Source organism: Ursus arctos, unplaced genomic scaffold (assembly GCF_023065955.2).
Source record: "Ursus arctos isolate Adak ecotype North America unplaced genomic scaffold, UrsArc2.0 scaffold_19, whole genome shotgun sequence".
Taxonomy (NCBI): domain Eukaryota; kingdom Metazoa; phylum Chordata; class Mammalia; order Carnivora; family Ursidae; genus Ursus; species Ursus arctos.
In genome coordinates, this window is record NW_026622863.1 from 7,055,717 (window position 1) to 7,080,074 (window position 24,358).

Here is a 24,358-nt window from a genome sequence, read left to right on the forward strand (position 1 = left end):
CTGGGGCTAACAACCAGGAGGGAAAGGGACTTCTAAGAATGCCGCACATCTGTGTACTTCTGTGGCCAGAGAAAATAGGAGAAACAACGTAGAGAGAAAATGGTTGACAGGCTCAAAGACCCAAGATAAGCAAGAGATGATAGGGAAAAGAGCAGGGAGGAAGGGTAGCCTTTGCAAGGTCGGTCAGTGTGATGGTTTAAAACATATCTACAAACACACCTCCTTTCAAAAATCCTCCAGCCCTTCAATGTGGGTTAGACTTGGCAACTCATTTCTAACAAATAAGACAAAAGCGATGGTGTGTCATTTCCAACACAGGGGGGAGAATGGCATTTGGGGGTGCCCGGGTGGCTCCCCGGGGTTAAGCAACCGACTCTTGGCTTTGGTTCAGGTCACAGTCTCAGGGTCATGAGATCGAGCCCCACATCGGGCTCCACAGTCAGCATGGAGTCTGCTTGACATTCTGTCTCCCTGTCCCTCTGCCCCTCCCCCACTCTTTCTCTCAAATAAATAAATTTTTACAAAAAGGCTTTTGTTTTCCTTCTTGTCCTCTCTTTTGGAGCACTTGCTCTAGGGGGTCCAGTCACTTTGGCATGACAACACTCAAGTGACCCTCTGGAAAAGTCCAGCTGGTGAGCAACCAACGCCAGCAAGGAACAGACACCTCCAGCCAACAGCTTTGTGAGTGAGCCGTCGGGTGACGGCAGCCCAAGCCCACAGGCTTGACTGCCACCTCACGACAGATCCTGAGTCAGAACCACCCAGGTGAGGCACTCCCAGATTCTTGACCCACAGAAACTATTTAATAATCTATGCGTGTTGTTCTAAGCTGCTAAGTTTGGGGTAACTTGAGAGACACCCATAGATAATTAATAAAGTGAGTAATAGGAGCCTCTCGGCCAGGAACCCCTAGGGTTTCCCCCTTTCCTAGAATATCGTAGAAACCTAAAACCTGAAGAGGCCTCAGGGACTCGAACTCCAGTTCTCCGGAGGGGAAAAGGCTCGGTGGCAGAGCTCGCAGAGACCCAGGTTGCCATGTTCCGCACGCGAAGGGAAACATCTCTGCTCAAGAGCAAGGCTCTTCCTCCTCAGCCTTTGCCCGTCTGCTCACCCCACAAATATTAAGCACGTACTTCATCTGGGCGCTGGCTGAACAGCATCGAGCAAGACAGACCTGTTCTCTGGAGTTTACGCTTCAATGGGGAAAGGCGGTGATGATATAGGCAAGCACAGAAATAATTGCAGACAGCATTAGGGGTTCTGGAGAAAATAAAACAAGATGACGGGGACACTCCTGGGATGGGGGGCAGGGTGTGACTATAGGGAGGGAGTCAGCAATAGGCCTGCCCCCATGTCTAAGTATTTAGAAGTATAAATCAAGCTAACAGACTATTAGTGAAAATACGGTCTACTATCCAATGTGGAAAACATGCCCTCAGAAAGATCTGGAACACCAAGTCTGAATTTAAAATCTGCCGACTTCCCAGAGTCCCACACCAGAACCCGGCAGCACAGAGCCAGCCAGCTTGACCTTTGGCGCTCCTCCTGACCTCTTTCTCTCCCCACCTGTCTGTCCCCCACTCCACTCTGCCTCAGATCAAGGGGCCTCGCATGTGCCCCTGTGGACACTGTGGTCCAGGATCCCAGCTGTGGCCTCACCCCGCTCCCAAACACACGCCTAAGCCGATGTTCTCTCGAGGTTCGGTCCACTGGCTGGAGGGCAGGCAGGGGGAGGGGCTGCCCAAGGCCCTAGGGCTAGTCCCAGGGCTGTTGAACAGGGATTCCAAGGTCCCGCCAGCTGAAGTGTGGTCCAGAAGGGGGCTCCAGGTGGGCCCCTCTCCGTGGCCCCTTAGCTGCCCCACACCTGAGGGGCATGGCCAGAGGAGGGGCCAAAACCTATTACAGGCAGAGCATCGTTTTCCTCCTGCGGCTGAAACCACCACACACCTCGCGGCTGAAAACAGCACAGTTGTCGTCTTGTGGTTCTGCAGGTCAGAAGTCAGGGAGGCTCTCACGGGATGAAAATCAAGGTGCTGGCAGGCGACATACCTTTCTGGAGGCTCTGGGAGAAAACCCATCTCCTTGCTCATTCAGGTTGTTGGCAGAACGCACGCCCTTGCAATTACAGGGCTGAGATCCCCACTTCCTTGCCGTCTGGCACCTGAAGATCATTCCAGTCTTCTCTGTACTCCTGACCCATCAGAGAATCACAGACGAATCCGATTGTTAGCACTGGGAAGATGGCTTTGAGGAACCCGGGCCACCCTGCCGCCCAAATAGACATAGATCCCACTTCAAGACAGCTTGAACGCACCCCAAGTTCTCCTAGCTCCCGCTTGCTAATTCCTTCCCCTCTACCCCATTGCATTCCCTATCAGGAAGGCACCTGTCTGCCCAGCCACCTCCTCGTGTCTTTCACGCGCCAACCGAGAGAGTGCCCTTTCTGGAAGACCTTCGCAGCTATGTCCCCTTTAGGCAGGCAGTAGGGACACAATGTGGCCAGCACCCCCTCACTTTTGTTTTCCGTTTGTATGTTCTGTTCCCGTCACTGAACCGCACGGGCTTTGTGACTTCTCTGGTGTCCCCCACCGGAGACAGCAAAGGTGATTGAAAACTTTTCCGTGAAGGAAGGCAGGAAGGTAGGTATGGTGGAAAACGGAGGAGGTAGGCCTTGACTCCAGAGCCCTGACGGTAACGTCAGATTGACTGGTGCTGTGCCTGTGCCTGCGTGGTCTGTGATGTTGCCCGAATCACAATGCAGGGCTGTGAGGAGGTCATCTGTGCGACCAGGGCTGTGCCAAGACAGAGACTCTCTCTGGCGCCTTCACACATACCTTTTAAGGACGTTTTCTTCATCTTCGTTTTGTTTCCGGCAACTTCCTTAGAATACGTATCCATGTTCCCTTGGAGTTCACACTTTCTTAGACTCCCTGAAGGGAAGTTACAGGATGAAAACAGACTAGGAACATAAAATCAGAGATCATTGTATTAGGGTTATCTTTAAGATTCTTCCAGAATTTAAAAGGCTCCAATTTGTAGATAATTCCTGGAACCCCTCTTGCTGGCTAAACGTGCCAACCGAAATCATTTTCTAAACACAGAAATCAAAAAACATGGCATTCCTCTACCCGGTTTGGTTTCCTCTTCTAAGTAATAATGCAAACTTCTCCTGCCCACCCCTACATGATAGAATAAGAGTTCATGGAAAGCACAAAATATTTGAGTGAAAAGGTATTGGGGGAGGGGCGCCTGGGTGGCACAGTGGTTGAGCGTCTGCCTTCGGCTCAGGGCGTGATCCCGGCGTTATGGGATCGAGCCCCACATCAGGCTCTTCTGCTATGAGCCTGCTTCTTCCTCTCCCCCTCCCCCTGCTTATGTTCCCTCTCTGGCTGTCTCTATTTCTGTCGAATAAATAAATAAAATCTTTAAAAAAAAAAAAAAAAAGGTATTGGGGGCATTCAAGCCCCCGTGAGTTGTTAAATTTGGGGCCCAGGAAAGTGAGGTATTCATTTCGTGAAGAACTGAGCTCTTGCCACTGAACTTCGGTACTTGGTACTGGGTGCGGGGGCGGATAGGGAGAATTGTCAGGTTTCCAGATGTCGTTTGCCAGCTTGGTAAGTATTGCAAGACCTCAAGGCCATGGTAGAGAGCAGCCAGGCTGAGACATGAAGCAAAAGGCCAGGGTGGCTAAGCACGTTGCTCAGCAGCTTCCAAATAAGTTTTGGAGGTTTTTTGTTTTTTTTTAAAGATTTCATTTTTTTTTTTTTCAAAGTGACCTCTACATGCAATGTAGGGCTCGAACTTACAGCCCCAAGATCAAGAGTCACTGAGCCAGCCAGGCACCCCCATTCTTTGTGATTTTTTTAAAACTATCTTAACTACAGTGGGGTTTTATTTCTTTTCTCGGAAAAAGTATAAGATCTGAGGGGTCACATTTTTCCCCCCAGGCATTAAGGAACAAGACAGACATTATGCACCTGGCACCCTTCAGGACCTTGTTGTTACAGCAACAGGGATGGGCAGCATAGATTTCCTGACACCGAGGGCCTTGAGGTCAGTATAAGGATGAGCATTTGTGAAGTCCAGGTAGTGAAAGGAAAAAGAAAATAAATACTGTCCCCTCCTGCACCCTGGCCGGGGCGGCACAAAAGAGTCCATTAAACCAACTGACGCAGGCCCTGCTGGAGAGCTGACAGAACTCCCAGCTGGGTTAGGTTTCCCCACCTCCTTCCCTGGCTGGGGATCTCAGATAGCCTCCCTTCCCTCAGGGAGGCTGGGTCCCAGGGGCCCCAGGATGTGGGGCAAAGTAACGGCCAGGAGGCTGGAAGAGACCCCTTCAGCCCGGCCTCCTGAGACCTCAGGTTTCCCCATCTGTGAAGTGAAGGTGTTGATCTAGAAACTTCGGCAGCTTGAATTCTTTGGGAATGAGGCAAATCTTTACCAAAAAAACAAACAACAAAAAAAGTTCTCAGAAGACTTAGAATTTACTGGAGAGCTACCATGTGTCAGCTGCTTCTTATTAACTCACTTAATCCTCGAAACTCGAGTAGAATGTGCCCATTTTATCAATTGTTTCTCCCATTTTATAAATAAGGAAATGAGGTTGGGGAAATGTAACTTGCCCAACTGGGGTCATTAGAGGGAGGCAGGCATACACCAGGCTTCCCCCTGAGGTCTGTCTGGGTCCAAAGTCCATTTCTTTACACCACTCTGCTCCCCATCACCTTTTATTTCTTTACTACTTTCTATTACGAGTCACCAGCCCTGGCAAACCTGCTAGAAATCACGGGTGAGGGCATTCTGCCCTCCTGGGAGGCCTTCAGAGTCTGGGCTTTGTTCTTTCGCAGACTTTGTTCTCCAACAACCTTGATCTCTGGGCCACTGCATCTCTTGACCTGCCTGAAAATATGGGTTGAGCCCTACGTTGGGCCAGGCACTGTGCTGAGCTGTTCACATGCTGCCATGACCCTCATTACAACCCAGTGATATAGGTGTCGTGGTTATCCCCACTTCGCAGAACACAGAACAGACCTAGAGAGGTTACATTACGCGTCAGGTGGTGATCGGAACCCGGTGATCTCATCCATTAGGCTACGGAGCTGCCCTTTGATGAGACAAAAGGGTCAGTCCCCTAGCCCCGAGCTTGCTCCTCAGCCCAGACCAGCTCAATTATTCGAAAGCCCATGGTCCAGGAGTTGAGCATTTGAGGTCATTCAAGTCCTCTGTTCTCGTTATTTTCTGAATGCCCATTCTGCAAGTGCAGGGGACACCATCTGCTTTCAGACAGAGGCCACAGCTTTTTGCCTCTCCACAAGGACTCACTGGAAATGAGGCTTTTTTGTTTTTTGTCTAGCCCACTCACGACCCTGAGGTCAAGACCTGAGCTGAGATCAAGAGTCAGACACTTAACCAACTGAGCGACCCAGGGGCCCCTTGAAACTCAGTTTTTTAACTGACTTTGGCTGAATGTTCCCATTACTCACATGGATGATCTGAAGTCTTAGACTCTAGATGGAGGAGATGCCCCTCTGAACAGCTATATTTCCAAGCGGCTTCTCACCGCACTAGAATCAAATCCAAACTCCTGCCCTCTGTGATCTGGCCTGTGCCTACCTCTCTTTCTCTTGGTCTTCACATGACTGAATAGATCTGACTTCAGCTTTTTCTGTGCCTTCAAAGAGCCCTTTTAATTTGTTAATTTATTTTATGACCACCTTAGACTCCCCTACTAAGGAGCACCCAGTAAATATTTTGATTTATTTGAATTTGCTGCCGTTTATTGGTTCTGATTCATGTTGACTAACCCAAAGCATCAGCAGAAGTAGAACCCAACTTTTCAGAGACAATTTTCCATGGGTCTCTTGAATAGAACAGAGGTACAACGGCATTTGCTCTGGACCGTTTTCAAGGATGTTGGTGTAGTAAACAGCCTGTGAAGATAGAGACAGGACCCCTCTCCAGAGCAAAGAGCAGGTTTGCCAACAGCCTTGGAAGACAGGGATAAAGGCTCACTCTGGAGAGAGAGGTAATAGGCTTGCTGCCCATTATAAAAGATGTGGGTTCCCAAATACAGGCATCAGTGCAACTCACCGTGAGAACAGGTGCCGCCTGGGCCTCTTGACATCACCCCCTGGGAACGGGGTTCGGGGAACAGATACAGACGCTGCTGATACAAGAGCCGCTGCTATTGCTGTGAGGAATGAAGTCCCTTGCCTCTGATCCAGGAGTCGTGTCTGCTGCCAACACCCGTGAAACGGTGGCAGACTAACTAGTTGACTTGCTAGTAAGGGAAAGACCCAAACCTTTCCCAGTCCTTGACACCCACAGCCAAGTTCGCTTCAGGTGATGCAAATTTCCTTCACGCACGCTCCAGCACAGCACAGAATTACAGCACCGTGAAGTCTATGCTCTTTCTGGGCTCTAAAATCGCCAAGGAGTTTATTTAGAAGCTGTTTATTTAGAAACATATTTATAACACTCTAAGGGAACCTCATTAGTATCGTGATGTTTATAAGTTTTGCAGTATCAAGATGCCACTTTCATCATCATCAGAATGAAAGAGGAAAAAGCATGAAGCTTATTACTGTGCACCTTACACGATCTTTTCGTGACTTTGTGTTGGTTGACCTCACTACCCTCTGTTCATGACACTGGACGGCACAGTGGGGATTCCCTTCCATGATCCTGAGTAACCTGAGGTTGGGGGGAGACTTCTGTTCCCACATTACATATTTGTATATTGCTACACTTTTTTACAATTAGTTATATGACGTTACAATGAAAGAGATTTTAGATATGAAAAGTAAAATACAATTCATTATAATGGTAAAAGTAAGTTCCAATATCAAATAAAAAGAAAGAACGAATTCAGAGCCTGTTGAACATTTTGGATATTTGTCCTCTTTCCTCCCCTATTTTATTCTATTTATTTTTTAAAGATTTATCTATTGATTTGAGAGAGAGCGAGAGCGTGAGTGGGAGGGACAGAGGGACAGAGAGAATCCCAGGCAGACTCCGCTCTGAGCATGGAGCCCAACACGGGGCTGATCCCATGACCCTGAGATCAGGACCCTGAGATCACCACCCTGAGATTACGACTGGAGCTGAAACCGAGAGTCAGACACCTAACCAACTGTACCACCCAGGGGCCCCTCCCCTATTTTATAAAGAGATTAGTTTCTTCATTTTGTGTAGGGAGGCATGGGGAGAGCAACAATTGACTGAAATAGAGCAAAGAAAAGTTCTTCAAAACTTAGTTCCCTCATTAAAATATATTTTATATATTTATATTTTTATATACATTTATTTATATATATATTTATTTATATTGTTTTCTTACCTGAACTATGCTCAGTGGGGAGTAGAAAAATGTATGAGCTCCTGTTCCCTACCCTAAAGGCATTTACCACGCTATGAGGGAGCTACCTTGTGCACAAATAATTTAAATAAAAGCAAAGGTGAGGCATGCCCTAGAAGCAGCAGGAATGCAGGGGGCACACCTTGATGGAAACAGCAGCGTTTAACCTGGACCAAGTAGCCGAGAGCAGCTGGAAGTGGGGACGAGCCCCTGCAGGGGCCACGCGTGCTGGAGGGGCACACGGGGTGGATGCTGGGCAATGAGTCCGTGCTGGCGAGGAGGGGAGCGGCCTCTGCACACATACACTGGACTCAGATTGAGTTTGAGCACCTAAGAAATGTGGACTGTATTCATCATTGGTGCACGTTTGTGAGTGTGTGGAATCAAGTTGCCAAACAGAGAAGGCCATCCAAGGGTGACAAGTGGAAGAATGGGGACATGTTGGAAAGTTGAGTCATGATGAAGGAAAAGGCAAATACAGAAGACGGGAGAGAGGGCAGACTGGAGGCCAGGGCATCGATGAATGCCCCTCAGGAAGCCTGCTCTCCTTTCCCGAGTCGCAGAGAGCCGGCGGTGGGGTGGGCGTGCTTTCGGAAGGCAGGATTAACAGAAGTCCTTCGCAGGCATTCTTATTTCAGGGCATCAGTTCAATGAAGCTACACATTCAATCTTTTAATTTGAGTGAATTCGTATCGTACTGAGTGTCAGCTTCATTCAACTCTGCTGACCGTGTCTGAGCGACACACATCTCTGGGATTCGTGGAATTTTAAAATGTGAGAGCTGGAGAAACTTCTACAGTTACTGGATCTCATTTCCACAAACCCTTATTTACTATATGATTTTTAAAAACTGAACTTGAGGTCCTTTAAGACTGAGCAACAATTCTTACAATCCTAGAAGCTAAAAAATAAGAGCCCCCCCCAACCAAATAGACAAACCTGTTTATTAGGGGGAATTGATGAGGACCTTCTCAGAATAGACATTCCAGATGGCCTGAAATGCTGTAAATTGACTTTGCATACCATGCTTCCCAAAGCAGATTCAAATCTCCACCTCCCTGCAAAGAGAGAGGGTTTATCAGTCACTTTGGTGAGTCAGCGGGCTGCTCCAGGTACTAATTATCCAACGTGTAACAACACAACCGAAATAGGCCAGGGGTCATGGTGCAAACACTTGAGCAATGCTTGAAAAAAGGCTGCAAAGGAGCTGAGTGCATTCTCCTCCCCTGAGCCCCCATCGCATCTCAGCACTCCTGTGCTGTGGCGGCTGAAGGTCCAGCGAGATGGTTTCCTCGGGGTCCTTCAGAGATCAAGGTTGGGCAACATCTAGGACGTGGGTCTGCCCTCGGAGCTTCCAGGTCGGGCCAGAAGTCTCCTCTATCTGACCTGCCTCTTCCTGGCACACACACAGGAAGTTTGTGATATCCCTCTGCACCTTCTGAATGTCCACTGTGGACATGTGTCTACACGCGTCTCTCAAGGTGTATGGCAGCCTCTGCCGATGGAAATGCCTTTCCTGCACACGTAGGCAGTCAGGGCAAGGCCACCATTGCACAACCCCCACCTTACCCAATTTCTCCACTAAAAGCGAATTGTTACTTAGTGACCAAAGCCACGTGGCCTTGTTCAGAAAATTACCTACCCCAAGCAGAACACCAAAACCATTGGCAACTCCAGTCTTGTCCACCAGTCTTCCTATGTGGGTTCGTTAGAATGCAACAGTGCATGAATTTGTTGGAAACCACCGTGCAAGCTTTGGGTTAGAGCACGAAGAGCTGAAAAATATATTTGTGGTTAAAGAAGTTAGCTGCTCAGAGAAGGGGGTGGTAGATGGCATGCTCCGAGGGTTAGTGAGCTAGCATGACCGTTTTCCTGGCACTGCACACTTCTCACCGTGAGTGCCCCAGACCAGATGGGTAGCGAGAATCTCCTGTACTGCTCAGCCTGGGCTCTCACAGTTGCGGTTGTGTGGCCATGACGTCAGGGAAGGCAGGTCAGGCTGCCTTTCTGAACTGTGCTCCCGTGCTTCCCCAGGGCGCCCCTCTCTGCATGGCATTGTTTCCTAGATCCCTTCTAAGAGCTGTCAAATGATAGCCACCAACTTGGTTGAGTTCTGAACTTGATTTTTTTAAAAAGTCAGCCAGGTGACTCACCGAGCGTAAGTGGACCTGATCAATTGGTCAATGAGAAGGGAAGGGTATGGTGAGGAAATTAAATGTTGATTTTTCTGCTAGTAAGTAGGGATAGGGTCAAGGGGATATAATTTTGGGAGAAGGTTGGGGAGAGCAAAGGAGCTGGGGTTCTGCGAAGAAATCCAGATCCCAGGAGAACAAGCATGTGCCAAGACACGAAATTGCATGAAAAATCATGAAATTGCCAATAAAAGTCTCTGCGCAGAGCAGAATGCATGTGGGGAGATAGCAGGAGGTGAGTTTGGGGACGACGCTGGGGACGATCCCGCAGGTCATGTCACAGTTTCTATTTCACCTTACGTATGCTGGGGAGCCATGGGAGGGTTTAGGCAAGTGAGTAACGAGATCTGATTTGTGTCTGAGGAAGAGCACTCTGGCAGCTAAGTCCGAGAGGGACGGAGAGGGGCAGGAAGTGGAGTCAGGGGACCAGTGAGGGGCTGCAAGTAGTGACCCCGGGGAGGGGTAGTCCGGGCTTGAGTGTAGAGAAGAGAGGCTAAGTGGGAAATACTTTCTGGAGAGGAGGTCCGAAGGACTAGTCCCTGGGACGGGAGAGAAAAGGAAACACATACCTAAGTGTCCCGCTTGAGCCCCTGGTGAATTTATTTATTTATAGGGACTGTAAAGCCTGGGAGGGTGGGAGGTGGCACTCAGCATGGAATGGGAAAAATCAAAGTTTGGAATGCTTATAAGTTTACAAGAGGCTTACAACATGCGTGGGGCAAGCTTTAGAGAACGACGCCAGAACATGGTGCCCAGGCACTGCAGTCTCCCGCTTAAAACCCTCTGCGGTCCTCTCTTGTCTAAAGCACTGGTTTTAACCTGGCTGCGCTTCTGAATCCCGGGCGAGCCCTCTGGATGCAGGCGGCTTCCTATCATGTTTAGGGCCAGGACCTCTCCCCCACGACACAGAAATGGCCCTCAGCAGGCGGGCTGCACCCACCAGTGTATCAGACACTGTTTGTGCCTTCAAATTCTTCTCTTTGCAAAAGTAATACACACACGTTGTACAAATTCAGATAATACAGGAAGTTTTGAAAATGATAAAAAAGAAAAGAAAAAAGCCCTAGAAAGTGAGAGTCCCTCCTTATCCCCAAATTTCCATTTGGGCTCTTAACCGAGGGGGTCTAACTGGCCAGATCTGGGATCTGAAAGTAGCATCTCCTTCCCTAAAATGCCCAGCGTTGCCCGCAAACAGCCAGGTCCTGGGAAACACCCTCCGTGAGTCACTGGGGAGAAAGCTGAGACAGTCTGCCGTTCTAAGAAGGGGTAGGAGCTGCAGTGTCAGGAGGGGGGAGGCTATATGGTTGTGGTGTCCGGTTAGCCAGCCCACTGACTGTGCTCAGGGCCGGCAGCCAGGGCCACCTCCTCACAGGCTCTGAGGGCAGAAGCCCTGAGTTAGGGAATTTGCAAGTATTATGCCTACATACTTTTATTTTAAACATCAATATTTTAGTTGTTTTTAAATAGACAATACATGTCCATAGCAATAATAATAATAATAATAATGATAGTAATAATAACTAAAATGCCAACATTTCCAAAGGATTTTTTCCCCTCATTTCAAAGGAAAAAGGAATACTTTCACCCCTGTCCTGCAGTCTCCCAGGGCAGAGGCCGTCCTGTTTGTTTCTGGGAACCAAGCCATGTGGAGGTACCAGGCTCCTCCCTTTCACACATGTGGCGCCATGTGGCCCCACTGTCCTCGCCTCTTCACCTGCATTTGAGTCAAAAAGTCCCGCCTTGTTCCGCCTACTGCAAGGTGACATAACCAGCAGTGCGCCCCCAGCCACGGCAGTGGTGACTAAGAGCCTGGATGGAATGGCTCTTGGAATGGTCGTGTCATTGAGGGTGAGGGCCCATGGTTCCAATCTGTGCTAAAAACGTACAAATGTAATACAACAAATTCTCGGTGATTTATGGGAGCGGAGGAAAGCAGGTATGCGAGTACCACTGATAGACTGACTCTCTCTCTCTCTTTCTCCTCCTTCCTGCCCCATTCCCAACACGTAGATCTTACAATAGGTAGCCTGGAAACGTGATTTGAGTTTTACCTTCAGGCTGATCCATAGAAAGGTTTTGCTGAGAAGTTCACTGCCAAATTTGTTCATCCCACAAATGCGTATGAAGTGTCTAGTTTGGGTCAGGCCTAGTGTCAGAGCAAGAACATCATTCACACAACAAGCATGTTCCTTGGCTTCGCAGAGCCTACGGTTGGGTGGGGGAGGCAGGCTGGTAAACAGCTATGGCAGTAAAGGACATGGGGTGCTATGGGAGTGATAGGTGAGCAGCAGACAGACCAGGGGATCAGGGAAGGCTTCCTGGAGGAGGTGGTATTTTAGCTGAGATCTAAGGAATGAGAAGAGTTAGTCAGGCGAGTTGGAGAGCGTATTAGTGAAAGGGAAGTGCAGGTGCAAGGATTGGAAGGCAGATAGAGGACGGTCCATTGAAAACAATGAAAAGAAATGACATCGGCAAGAAATGACAACTGGACTGGTTAAGCCCTTATGCTTTCCCAAGTTAGACTGCCTGAGTTCAAATTCCAACTCTACCACTCACAGGCTGTGTGACCCTAGGCAAGTTATTCAACCTCTCTGTGCTCAGTTTCCTCATCTCTAAAACAAGACTGATGATCGCACCTGCTTCATGGGATATAAATGAGACAGGATGGGGGAAATTGCTTAGAACGCACACGGGAAGCACCGTATAAGTCTTAGCTATCATTTTACAGTTCTGTTGTGCTGGCTGGAGACTTGTGGTGAGGACCTTGAGCAGAGACAGAAGGAAGACGTCAATGGTGAGGGGAGACCCAGGAGAGTTCTCGAAAGGCCTTCTAATGCATGTTGGGGGGGGTGTAGGACTCCTCAGGCAACCAGAGAGAAACCGAGAGCAGCAAAGGCATGTGGAAGGCCCTCACTGAAAGCAGGTCATTTCCTTGAGCCTAAGGCAGACAGCGAGGTCCGGGCTGGGGGCTAGAGAGGCCAGGGTTGGCCGGTCGCAAGTGCATGATGGGCCTGTATGGACCCGCAGCCTCACCCCTCTGGGTCTGTGGCCTCGGCTGAAATCGGTTTCCTTGGGGACCGAATGAGACGAGGGAGGCCAGGGGCCTCCTTTCCACAGTACTCAGCACAAAAGTACGGGCTGCTGCCTTTCCCCTGCATTCCGCAAATAGTTTGTGAGTGCAACAGCTTCGAAGTTCTTACTCTACCGCCTTCTCCAAACTAGCCCAGGCTTCCTCTTCACAAAGATCTCTGTGATTTCGCCAGACAAACCTCTCCACATTAACCTACCGCTAGCTGGAACCACGTTCCAGGGGCTCGACTCCCAGCTCCGTGCAGCCTGCGCTATCTCTGCATCCCACGCCAACCACAGTGATTTTAATTGAATTCGATGACATATACCAGGCAGTGCTTCTCTGGGAGGAGAGAGGCTCGCTCCACACACATGACGCGGGCGTGTGAATGTGTTTAGAAGTCAGAAACAAGGGAGCTAGAATTTTGCCTGCACGCCACTATCATTTTTAGGAGTTACATGAATCCTGAACTCTTCAGTGTTTGATTAGTTCACCCTCAGTGTCCAGGAAAGAGTTCATGCAGTGCAGCGGTCCAGATACGTACTGAGGTCCCTCTGTATGCCAGGCCCTGGTGACACGCTGAGGACACAAAGGTGAATGAGACTCACAGAGCCGACCTCAGGTCTTGCAGCACAGGGTCTGTGGGAGAAGAAAACAAAGTATTACACCAGGAATGTTAGAGTGGAGGCATAAAGCCTGGGAGCAGGGCTGTTGGAGCACATCTGCACACGTCGTACACTGCACAACTCTGGAGCGCCATTCACTTAGACCAGGGTTTGGTAAACTTTTTCTGGAAAGGGCCGACTTGTAAATATTTTATGCTTTGTGGGCCACACAGTCTCGGTTGCAATTACTCAATTCGGCTGTTGTATGCAAATAAGCATGGCTGTGTTCCAGTCACAATTTTTTTACGAGCACTGAAATTGAGTCATGAACTATGCTACGTTTCATTTATTTTCAACTATCCCAGACATAAAAATCCTGCCTAGTTCATGCACTCTACAAAAACAGGTGGTGGGCTGGGTTTGGCCCAGGGGCTGTAGTTTGCTGACCCCTGACATAGATTACAATGAGCATGGCGTCCCTTTGAGTAGTGCAGTAACCCGAGGGCCCTGTCAGACTTCACTCAGAAGATTCTAGCTGAACTAAGTTGTAAAGGATAAGCAAGTGCTGACCAGGTGACACTTCAGGGAATGGATGCCAGGCAGAGGGAACAGCATGGGGAAAGGCATCGCACAGCTGCACAGGAGGAAACAGAGAGAGAGATGGGACACAGAAAGATAGATGGGAGAGAGACGGTGGAGAGCCTTGCATGCCATACTCAACAGGGTGGGCTCTGTTCCGTGGGCAACTGGGAACCATTCATGGTTTTAGGCAGAAAGCAATAGGGTCTGTGACTGCATTTTAGGGCATGGAATGCAAGATGGAAAGCCTAGTTTTGAGGCATGCAAACCAGTTGGGGGAAGAGATGGCAAGTGCCTGAATAGTCAGGGGGCAGCGGCGTTAGGAGAAAGAATTCAAATGTCAACCAGCCACACGAAAAGAGGCTCAGTGTCAAAACCAGTGAGATACCACTTCACGCCCACTGGATGGCTATCACACAACAAAGAAGGACAGGAAGTGTTGACAGGGGCGCCCGGCTGGCTCAGTCAGTGGAGCATGTGACTCTTGATCTCGGGGTTGTGAGTCCGAACCCCACACTGGGTGTAGAGATTACATAAAACTAAAATCTTAAGAAAATAAATAAATAACAAGTATTGACCAGGATGTGGAGAAATCAGAACCCTCCCGTGCTGCCGGTGGGGATGTGAAATGGTGCAGCCACTTTGGAAAACAGTCTGGCCGCCCCCCAAAAGGCAGCGACCTATGACCCAGCAATTCCACTCCTACGTATACAGCAGGGAAAAAAAAATTAAACCTATGTCCATACAGAAACTTGTACACTGATGTTCACAGCAGCGTTATTCATCCCGGCCCAAAAGAAGAAACAACCCAGATGTCTATCAACTGATACACAGATACGTAAACTGTGAGTATCTGTACAGTGCACTGTTATTCATCAATAAAAAGAAACGAAGAGCATGATGTAAGATGTCCAGAAGAGGCAAATGTAAACAGACAGGAGGATTAGTGGTGGCCTAGGGCTGGGGGACGGGTAGGGGGACTGAGGCGTGATTGCTGAAGGGCACGGGGTTTCTTTTGGGGGTGACTAAGATATTCTCCAACGGATTGTGCTGGTGGTTGCGCAACCGTGACTATGCCATACCCCACTGAGCGGTGCACGTTAAGTGGGTGAAATATACAGCATGTGAATTGTATCTCAATAAAGCTATATACAAATCATCACCTTAATGTAACTCAGAAAGGGTAATTTTCTCTTCGCATCTCTCGAAGGAGATTATCTATCAAATGCCATGTAAACTCCTCTTCGTTGGTTTTAAAATACAGTTTTGTTTTTGTTTTGTAATTTAGGTCTTTGGTTCTGTTTAACTCAATGTCTGTGTTTTCATCCTAGGAATGATATGTTAACAACCACTTTTTAGAAACTAGAACACCATAACCCATAGGGAATTGTATGTAAAAGCGAAGACTCAGAAATACCCTTGGACATCTCTCCTTTCCCTTAGTCCTCACAGCCAGTCATCCAAGATCTCTTCGGTTCGTTTATTTATTTATTTATCTAACAGTCTTGTTGAGACATTATTCACATACTGTGTAAGTCACCTATTTCAAGTGTAGAATCCAATGGTTTTCAGGATATTCACAGAATTGTGCAATGATCATCAATCTATCTTTTAATTTGCTTTTAATTTTAATTAATTAATTGAGAGAGAGAGCAGGGAGGGGCAGAGGGAGTGAGAGAATCTTAAGCAGGCTCCACGCTCAGTGCGGAGTCCAACGCAGGGCTCCATCTCACGACCCCGAGATCATGACCTGAGCCCAAATCAAGAGTCAGATGCTTAGGGGCGCCTGGGTGGCACAGCGGTTAAGCGTCTGCCTTCGACTCAGGGCGTGATCCTGGCGTTATGGGATCGAGCCCCACATCAGGCTCCTCTGCTATGAGCCTGCTTCTTCCTCTCCCACTCCCCCTGCTTGTGTTCCCTCTCTCACTGGCTGTCTCTATCTCTGTCGAATAAATAAATAAAATCTTTTAAAAAAAAAAAGAGTCAGATGCTTAACTGACTGGGCCACCCATATGACCCCACAATCTATTTTTTAAAAATGTTTTATTATCACAAAAGAAACTCCACACCCAGTAGCAGTCACCCCTTACTCCCCCATCTGCCTAGCTCCAGGCAACCACTAATCTGCTTTCTGTCTCTCTAGATCCACCTCTTCTGGACATTTCACATGAATGGAATCATGCTACATATGGTATTTTGTGTTTGGCTTCATTCATAAAAGTTGTAGCATGGATCAGTCCTTCATTCCTTTTCATCGATGAACAATATTCCGCAGGGTGAGCTATTCCACATTTTATTTTTCCATCCACTGGTTGATGGATATTTGGTTGTTTCCACTTTTGGGCTAATATGAATAATGCTGCTATGAATGTGTATGAGTTCTTGTATGGATGTGCATTTCCTTTCTCTTTGGTACATAACTAGGATTAGAATTGCTGGGTCAAACCTAGTCGTTTTATAAGAACGGAGTAATGGTATTAGTTTCAACATTTGGCAGACATGGAACTCATTGTCTATTAACTCCAGTTGTCATATGGTGAATTTCCTTCCATCCAGGGAATTCAACCCCCCAAACCACCATACCCTTAGACATGGATATGCACAGTAACTAATACGCCCGGGTGCAGCTATCAGGTTCAAAGAGAGATAAACACGTAATAGCCCCCACACATCTTCAAGGAGAACCCTGCCATGCACTCACACCCCCCATACCTTTCCATTACATTTCATGATAATTACAGTATGATATTCCCCCCTCCACATGAGATGAGAGAAAGTACAGATAAGGATGTTCCTTTTGCTCTTTTGTCATCGGACATTTTTTTCTTTTCTTTTTTTCCCACAAAGGAACAAGCAGGGTTAATGATACAGTCTTGGCAGTAAACCTGGCTCCCACATGTAGGTGTTCAGCAGTTCTGCACGAAAGAGTGCTGAGAATTCTCATCCAACATCCTCATGATTCTTTTCTTGTGTGTGTGGTTAAAAAATATAGAACATAAAAGATGTTAGGTGCCTGAGTGACTCAGTCAGTTGAGCGTCCTGCTTTTGGTTTCGGCTCAAGTCATGACCTCAGTTCAAGTCTGCTTGAGATTCTCTCTCTCTCTCTCCCTCTGCCCCACCCCCTTCTTTCTCTCTCAAATAAATAAAATCTTTAGCACAAAAGATGTCATTTTAACCATTTTTAAGGGGCGTTAATTCCATTCATGACATCATGCAACCATTACTGTTATCCGTTTCCAAAAATTTCTGCACTACCCCAAACAGAAACTCTAAACCTTGAGGAAAAAACCCATTTTCCTCATCCTCTGTCCCTGGTAACTTCTGATCTACTTTGTGTCTCCACGAATTTGCCTATTCCAGATAGTTCATGTAAGTGGAATCATATATTTGTCCTTTCGCATCTGGCGTATTTCTCTTAGTGTGATGTTTTCAAGGTTCATCTGTGTTGTAGCATGAATCAGAAGTTTGGACACATTCCTTTCTATGGTTAAATCATATCCCGCTGTATGGATATGGACTTCTGTGTGTTCATTTATCTGTTGATGGACACTTGGGTTGTTTCCATCCTTTGACTACTGTAAATAAAGCTGGAAGGAACATTGGTGTAGAACGATCTTTCTGAGTCCCTCTTTCCGTTCTTTTTTTGTTCTTTGTTTTTTTGAGTACGTACTTAAGAGTGGACTTGCTGGGTTGTACGGTGACTCAGTTTAATTTTTTGAGGCAATACTAAACTGTTTTCCACAGTGGCTGCACCATTTACATTCTGACCAGCAATGCACAAGGGCTCCATATTTCTCCAAATTCTCACCAACACTTATTTTCATTTTTTTTTAAATTTAGCCATTCTAGTAGCTGTGAAGTGGTATCTCATAGTGGTTTTGGTTTGCATTTCTCTAGCGATTAGTAATGTTGAGCATCTTTTCATGTGGTTATTGGCCATGTGTATGTCTTCCTTGGAGAAATGTCTATTTAAGTCCTTTGCTTGACCACTTTTTAATTGGGTTGTTGAGTTTCTGGAGGTTTTTTCTTTTTTTTTTTTTTTTTAACATATTCCGGATATTAAACCTTTGTCAGACATATTACTTGTAAATATTTTCTTCCATTTTATAGGTTGCATTTTCCTTTTCTTGATAATGTCCTTTGATGAACAAAAGTTTGTAATTTTAATGAAGCTAAATTTATTTGTGTCGTTTGCGATTTTAGTGTCATATTGAAGAATCACTACCACCTTATGACTCTTATACAAGAGAGACGGAGCATACAAATATCCCACAAAAGAATTAACACGGCAGAAATGACAGGTCAACTCTCTTCCTATGAAGAAAATATTTGGAAAGCATATATTTATACTGAATATTGGCTAAAAACACGAGACTTATCTTTTCTTGGACAATGCTGTTCTTTAATGAAGTATGTTTATATTGTTTTGAGAACCTAAGTTCATTTTCATCAGTTATTTGAGTCTGCATCAGAGCAGACAATTGAGAGGTATCTGCCACACCCATAAACAATTTCTCCTTCTAGAAAAACTACCTCCCACAGTGTCCTGTCTCACATAGGTAGTGTCCCAGAAGCCATGTTTGTAGCTGGTCATGACTGAAGCTGGGCGATGAGTTTCTCCCTTGAGAATCTGTACTTGACACTGAGAAATGTGTTAGTTACTGTAAGGGATTGTGAGGCAGCCACATCCTGCCATTTCTGCTTCTCTTCTTGCCATGGAGGGTCCATGTGAGGTCCCTATATATTTATAATAAATATTTCTTCTCTGCAAACTTATGTGGATCAGTTCTGTACTAGCATGGTATTTTGAAACAAAATTTATGCTCCCATATTGGCGGGCTGCTATTTCTCCCTGCAGAAACCTTGTCTGCAGTTGGAGTTAAGCTATGTTAAGTCCCTTAAGTGAGGAGGTAGGGGTTTTAGGCTCATCTCATTGGGGACACGGGGTCCTTAGAACACAGGCTCATGATCCACTTCCCTGAACACAGTCTAGGCATGACCGCCAGCCCTAAGGAGAACCCTATCCTCTAGTTTGGCGCCATTTTCAACATGACGTAGGAGAGATGCAAGGCATCTGAAACAACTGTGACTGCAGCAACCAGGCTATGGCAGAACACCTTGGCTCTCCAGGTGTGGCATTCAGGAACCCATTTCCCAAGGAGGGATGCAGAGAGCCTGGGTGGACGTGTGGACCGCCAGAGAGGCCCATGTCTGATGAAGTGGCGTCATGGTCAAAGCCTCGGACATTAGTAGTAGAGGCCAGGTGGATAGTCATACTTCGAGGGCCATCAGTCCCAGAGGGCAGGGAGAGGAGATGCTCGGCCTTAGAGACCAGTGATCACCCCCAGGGCACTGCCTAGGTAAGAGTGACCCTTCTGCCATCTCCAGGGCCCAGGGATCCTCTAGACCAAGGCACATCTTGAGGAGGAGAAGGGAAATGTGCCCGAAAGGAGCTGTGAAATTATTGCTCTCCACTCCTGTTTACTAGACTAACCGGGACACAGCTCTTCTTCCTCACTCTCACTCTCTGTAGAGTGTGGGCTCATCAGACCCTGAAAACCCAGAGAGGCCATGTTTTCTTTGCCTGAGAGTTCGGTGAAGTTCGATCTAGATCATGCTACACTAAAATCTCCAAGACCCCAAATCTGCAGACATTGTTATCACGCGGTGGAAGAAGAATCCAAAGGGTACTGATTACTGCCTTGCTTCCCTTTCCCGTTTCCCACTCCCCTCCATCTTTCCCTTCTTTCTTCCCTTCATCAATACGTATCAAAGGCCCTCTTCTGGGTCAGGCTCTTTGCAGGCCCTAGGGAGTTCCAAGATGACCAAGACACAATTCTTCTCACCCGGTGCTCAGCGTCCTGAGGGAAAACAGAGATTAAGCAGTTTCCAAACTAATGAATTAATGCCAACAACAGGCGCCATGGGAGCAGAGAGGAAAGCCCCCCAACTCTGCCTGGACAGGTATTAAGGGAAGGTGTAGGAGTCTGGGAGAAGAAGTGTGTGCATCTCTGCTATGGCTGTTGGTGTCTGTGGTAGACACACTGAGTTGTTTACCCAAAAACCATTTTCCCCCTTCTTTTTCCTCATCGAACCCCAATTCTATTTGGGGGTGCCTCTGTGTCCGTCCTCAGCACTGATCTATGATTGCTTCTGTTTCCATTGTCAGATGCTCTATTTTCAGGGCACCCCCCCCCCCAGTAGCTATAGCTGGTGGCCCGGATCTGGGCAAAGAGAGACGCTGCCACAGAGCTCTGCACGCCCTGCTTCCGTAACAAATTGCGCAGCTCTGGCTGCTGCTGGCGCCTCCCCATTCTTCCTGTCCTGAGCGCGTGCGGGACGCCTGGAGCTGGGGACCGTCTTGCCATCATGATGATGAAAACGCAGAACGCGAAGATAGCAGAGAGCAAAGATGAGAGAGTCCGGCTTCTCAAAGACCTTGCTCAGATGTTGCACCAGCACTCGACGATCTAGCTCCAGATTTCTTACGTGCGGAAGAAAGCATCTGCTGATGGAGTGTTTTTAAAAGCAGTACTGAAAACATTCCTAACTGACACAGTGTCTCTGAAGAAAAACCTGCTCGCTCAACATTTGGGGCCCACCTGCCTTAGGGCTGGTTTTCTTCCCGTTCACCCTGAAGCAAAATCTGACGGTCTGCGGCCGCACTTATGCCCAATTTCTATGGACTGAATGGTGCCTCCCCCCGCCCCAACTCCTGTGTTAAAGCCCAAACATCTAATGCGACTATATTTGGAGATACGGTCTTTAGGGAGGTAATTAAGATTAAGTGAGTTCATAGGAGTGGGGCCCTAACCCAATAGGACTGGTGTCCTTGCAAGAGGAAGAAGAGACACGAGGAGTGCATGTACATGGAGAAAAGGCCATGTGAAGATGCAGTGAGAAGGCGGTCATCTATCAGCTAGGGAGAGAAGGCTCTGGAGAAACCGATCCTGCTGACACCTTGGTCTCACACTTCCAGCCTCCGGAGCTGTGAGAAAATACGTTTGTTGTTTAGGCCACCCAGTCTGCAGTATTTTGTTGTGGCGACCCTAAGAAACTAATACACCCAACCACTTCCTAAACAGGTCCTTCAAGAAGAGGATGTAGTGAAAGAGTCCATCACTCCCAGCAATAGCAGAACCCACCGCTGCTGTCCTGTCTCTCTCTCTTAAATATGAAGGGAAAACCTTGGGTTAGTCAGCTTCGGAGGCAAGCAGCAGCATGAGAAGGAAGAGCCAAAAATTTAAAACCCAAACAAACCAACAAAGACGACAACTCAAAGATTAGAAAGAAGCCTTATTTTTAAAATCACCTAATGAATACATTCAGAGAGATTCAAAATAATATCGCACCAATAAAACAAGAAGAGGAGGTTAAGAAGAAAGAGCAATTGGAGAATAGGATGCTTTTAAGGATTGAAATATTACTGTCGGGGTGCCTGGGTGGCACAGCGGTTAAGCGTCTGCCTTCAGCCCAGGGTGTGATCCTGGCGTTATGGGATCGAGCCCCACATCAGGCTCCTCCGCTATGAGCCTGCTTCTTCCTCTCCCACTCCCCCTGCTTGTGTTCCCTCTCTCGCTGGCTGTCTCTATCTCTGTCAAATAAATAAATAAAATCTTTAAAAAAAAAAAAGAAATATTACTGCCAAAATGAAATCAATTATTAAAGGATGGAAAATAATCTTTGGTAAAGAGTCAAACTATGAGAGCAAAAAAAAAAGAGAGAGAGAGAGAGAGAACTATAGAGAAAGAAGAAAGCAAGAAAACACACACAAACAAAGGAAAGAAATAATAAAAGAAGAGAATTTCCAAGAGTTGAATAAGGACCCCAATTTTTTTTTCCTCTTCTTTCCTTCCAGCTTTATTTATTTATTTATTTTTCATAAATAATATTTTGGACCCAAATTTTGATTGAAAGCACCCATAGTGAATGAAAAAGATACCCTAGTGAAATGGCAAAACATCAAGGGAATAGAAAGCCCCGAAAGTTTCCAAAGAGACGAAATTAGCCAGCTAGAATGGAATAGGGATCAGTTTGGTTTCAGACTGCTACTAGCAGTCTGAACATAATAGATACTTTCTCAGTTATGAGGAAAAAATCATTTTGAACCTGGAATTCTTTTTTTTTATGTTCTATTTATTTAAGTAATCTTTATACCCAACACGGGGCTCGAACTCACGACCGTTAGACCAAGGGTTGCATTCTCTTCCAACTAAGCCAGCCAGGTGCCCCTTGAACCTGGAATTCTATACCCAGTCAAACATCTATCAAGTAAGAGAGCAAAGCAAAAAAACTTTTTTCAAACAGGCAAGGTCTCAGAAAATTTAACTCCCATGTTCTCCCTTTTGTAGGAAGCTATTTGAGGATGGGTAAATGAGTAAATAGGGGAAAATGGGATCCCAGACGCTGTGCGTCTTAACTCAGGAGAGCAGTGAACGCAAGACACGCTATTGCTGAACAGGAAACTAGCTCAGGTCAGAGCAGAAAGATGGGGGAATTCAGGACAGAGGCATCTGGGAAAATGGAGGATTTTAGTTGATGTTTTTTTAAAAAAAATGTAAAAATATGTTAAAACATATCATGCAAGGGATTAAAAAAAACCAAAACCCAAAAAACAAACAAAAAACCCTAAGTCAGTCAGAAACTCTGAGAGGGGGAAAAGAGAAATGGTTGTACGGGAAAATTATGGTCCAAATTGGAAGCAAACCAAAATGAATTTAAGGTGACTGTGTTCCATTCCATGGCAAATCCCAATGCTTTTTTAAAATTACAGAACCCTATTGTATATTTAATTTTATGCTAGTTCTCATAAGTCCTCCATATTCCCCATACCTCACCGTTCCTACATATGCTGATGGATACAAACTGGTTTTAAAAACACATATGAGGGGTATCTGGGTGGCTCAGTCGGTTGAGCAGCCAACTCTTGATCAGGTCAAGGCCCAGGTCATGATCTCTGGGTCCTGGAATCGAGCCTCGCATCGGGCTCCGTGCTCAGCGGAGAGTCTGTTTCTCCCTCTCCCTCTGCTGCTCCCTCTGCTTGTGCTCTCTCTCTGTCAAATAAATAAATAAAAGTTTTTAAAAATTTAAAAATAAAGATTAAAATTTAAAAAGTGTGAAAATTCATGTGTCTGGGCATTTCTGAGACTCTCCTAGTACCACAAAGAATATTTGTGTTTTTTGATCTGGGTGCTGGTTACACGGTATTTGGTTTATGAAAACTCATCAAGCTGTATTCATAATATCTCACATATGATTGTTTTCGTTCTTTACGTTTAAGTGTACCAGACGAAAGATGAAGGGTGGAAGGTAGGGCAAGGAGAATGGAGAAAACGGGACGTGTTCTGATATCTTTATCCTACCAAGTGAGAAGTTAAGAGAGTACATCAGGTTGATAGAAAAGAGATAAAGTCCTGCATATTTAAATTTACCAAGGTAACCAATAGAATAACAGTGACGCTGGAACGATGACACGCTGAGAAGACCAGTGAAGGGGTGGTAGCATGAGCGAGGGCCTCAAGCTTCACAGCATGGCTCCGTAGATGTCCTCTAAGGCACCATTGACCAGCTGAAGAGCTAAAGTCATGAGTGGTTCAATGAATTTTTTTTTTAAGTTCATTTATTTAGGTAATCCCCACACCCAACATGGAGCTCAAACTCACAGCTCTGAGTTCAAGAGATACATGCTCTTCCAACGGATCGAGCCAGGGGCCCCATATTGTGTTTTAAAAGGAGCTTATACCCATCAGCATTTGTAGGAACTATGAGCGAAGGGAATATGGGGGAGTATGGGCATTTGCATAAAACCCAATAAACAGTGGGATGTTGTAATCTCAAAATCATTGGAGTTTGCCATGGAATTGAACATAGCTACTTTAAATTCAGATCTGTTCCATAACCTGGACAAAACACGCAGCTAGGGGATGATATCAGCTCACAAATGTTCATACATTTCTCTTCACAAAATCTACACTGTGCTGAGCGTTAGAGGCTCAGTCTAAACTCTCAGGGACACTTTTGGAGAGTAGACTGATCTTGGAATTCACACGGCATTTTCTATGGACCTTCCTCCCAGAAAACATAAAGCATCTTGCATTCAATTTCAGAGGCTCCTGGGTCACCCATGAGGACCCTCCCATGGAAGGATCCACGAAATCTTGCTCGAGAGCTGAAGTACTGAGGACCACCATGTTTCTAGTGCTTCCAAAGGTCCCAGGGCAAGAAGATTTCCTGGGAAGCTAGTAGCTAGGAGGTTCCTCTTGCAGAAAGCCCTGGTCACTGAGATGTTCCAAGTAGATGCCAGAAGAACTAGTTGGGCGCCTCCTATAAACAGCAGGTGAAGAAGCCAAGGGCCAGAGAGGAAAGTATCTTACTCCTCGTCCATTCACGATCACAACAGCAATCATCTCAATGGAGGGCCTACAGAGGGGAAGTCACTTTACAGATACACCGGTCCTGGCCTGGCATGACCACCCCTAGTCTCCAGAGTCAGGGAGGATGAATGGCTTGTCAAATCACACAGCAGGAAGTAGCCCAGTGCGGGTGGAACCATGCC

General features: G+C 46.7%; 1 long non-coding RNA gene across 1 annotated transcript; it reads left to right on the forward strand.

The window, feature by feature from the left end:
* Positions 1-9,597: 9,597 nt before the first annotated feature.
* Positions 9,598-21,453, forward strand: LOC123000770 (uncharacterized). The gene is made up of 4 exons (XR_006409000.3): positions 9,598-9,784; positions 14,552-14,648; positions 15,947-16,079; positions 18,007-21,453. It is a non-coding gene; the product is annotated as an uncharacterized LOC123000770 (long non-coding RNA).
* Positions 21,454-24,358: the final 2,905 nt, after the last annotated feature.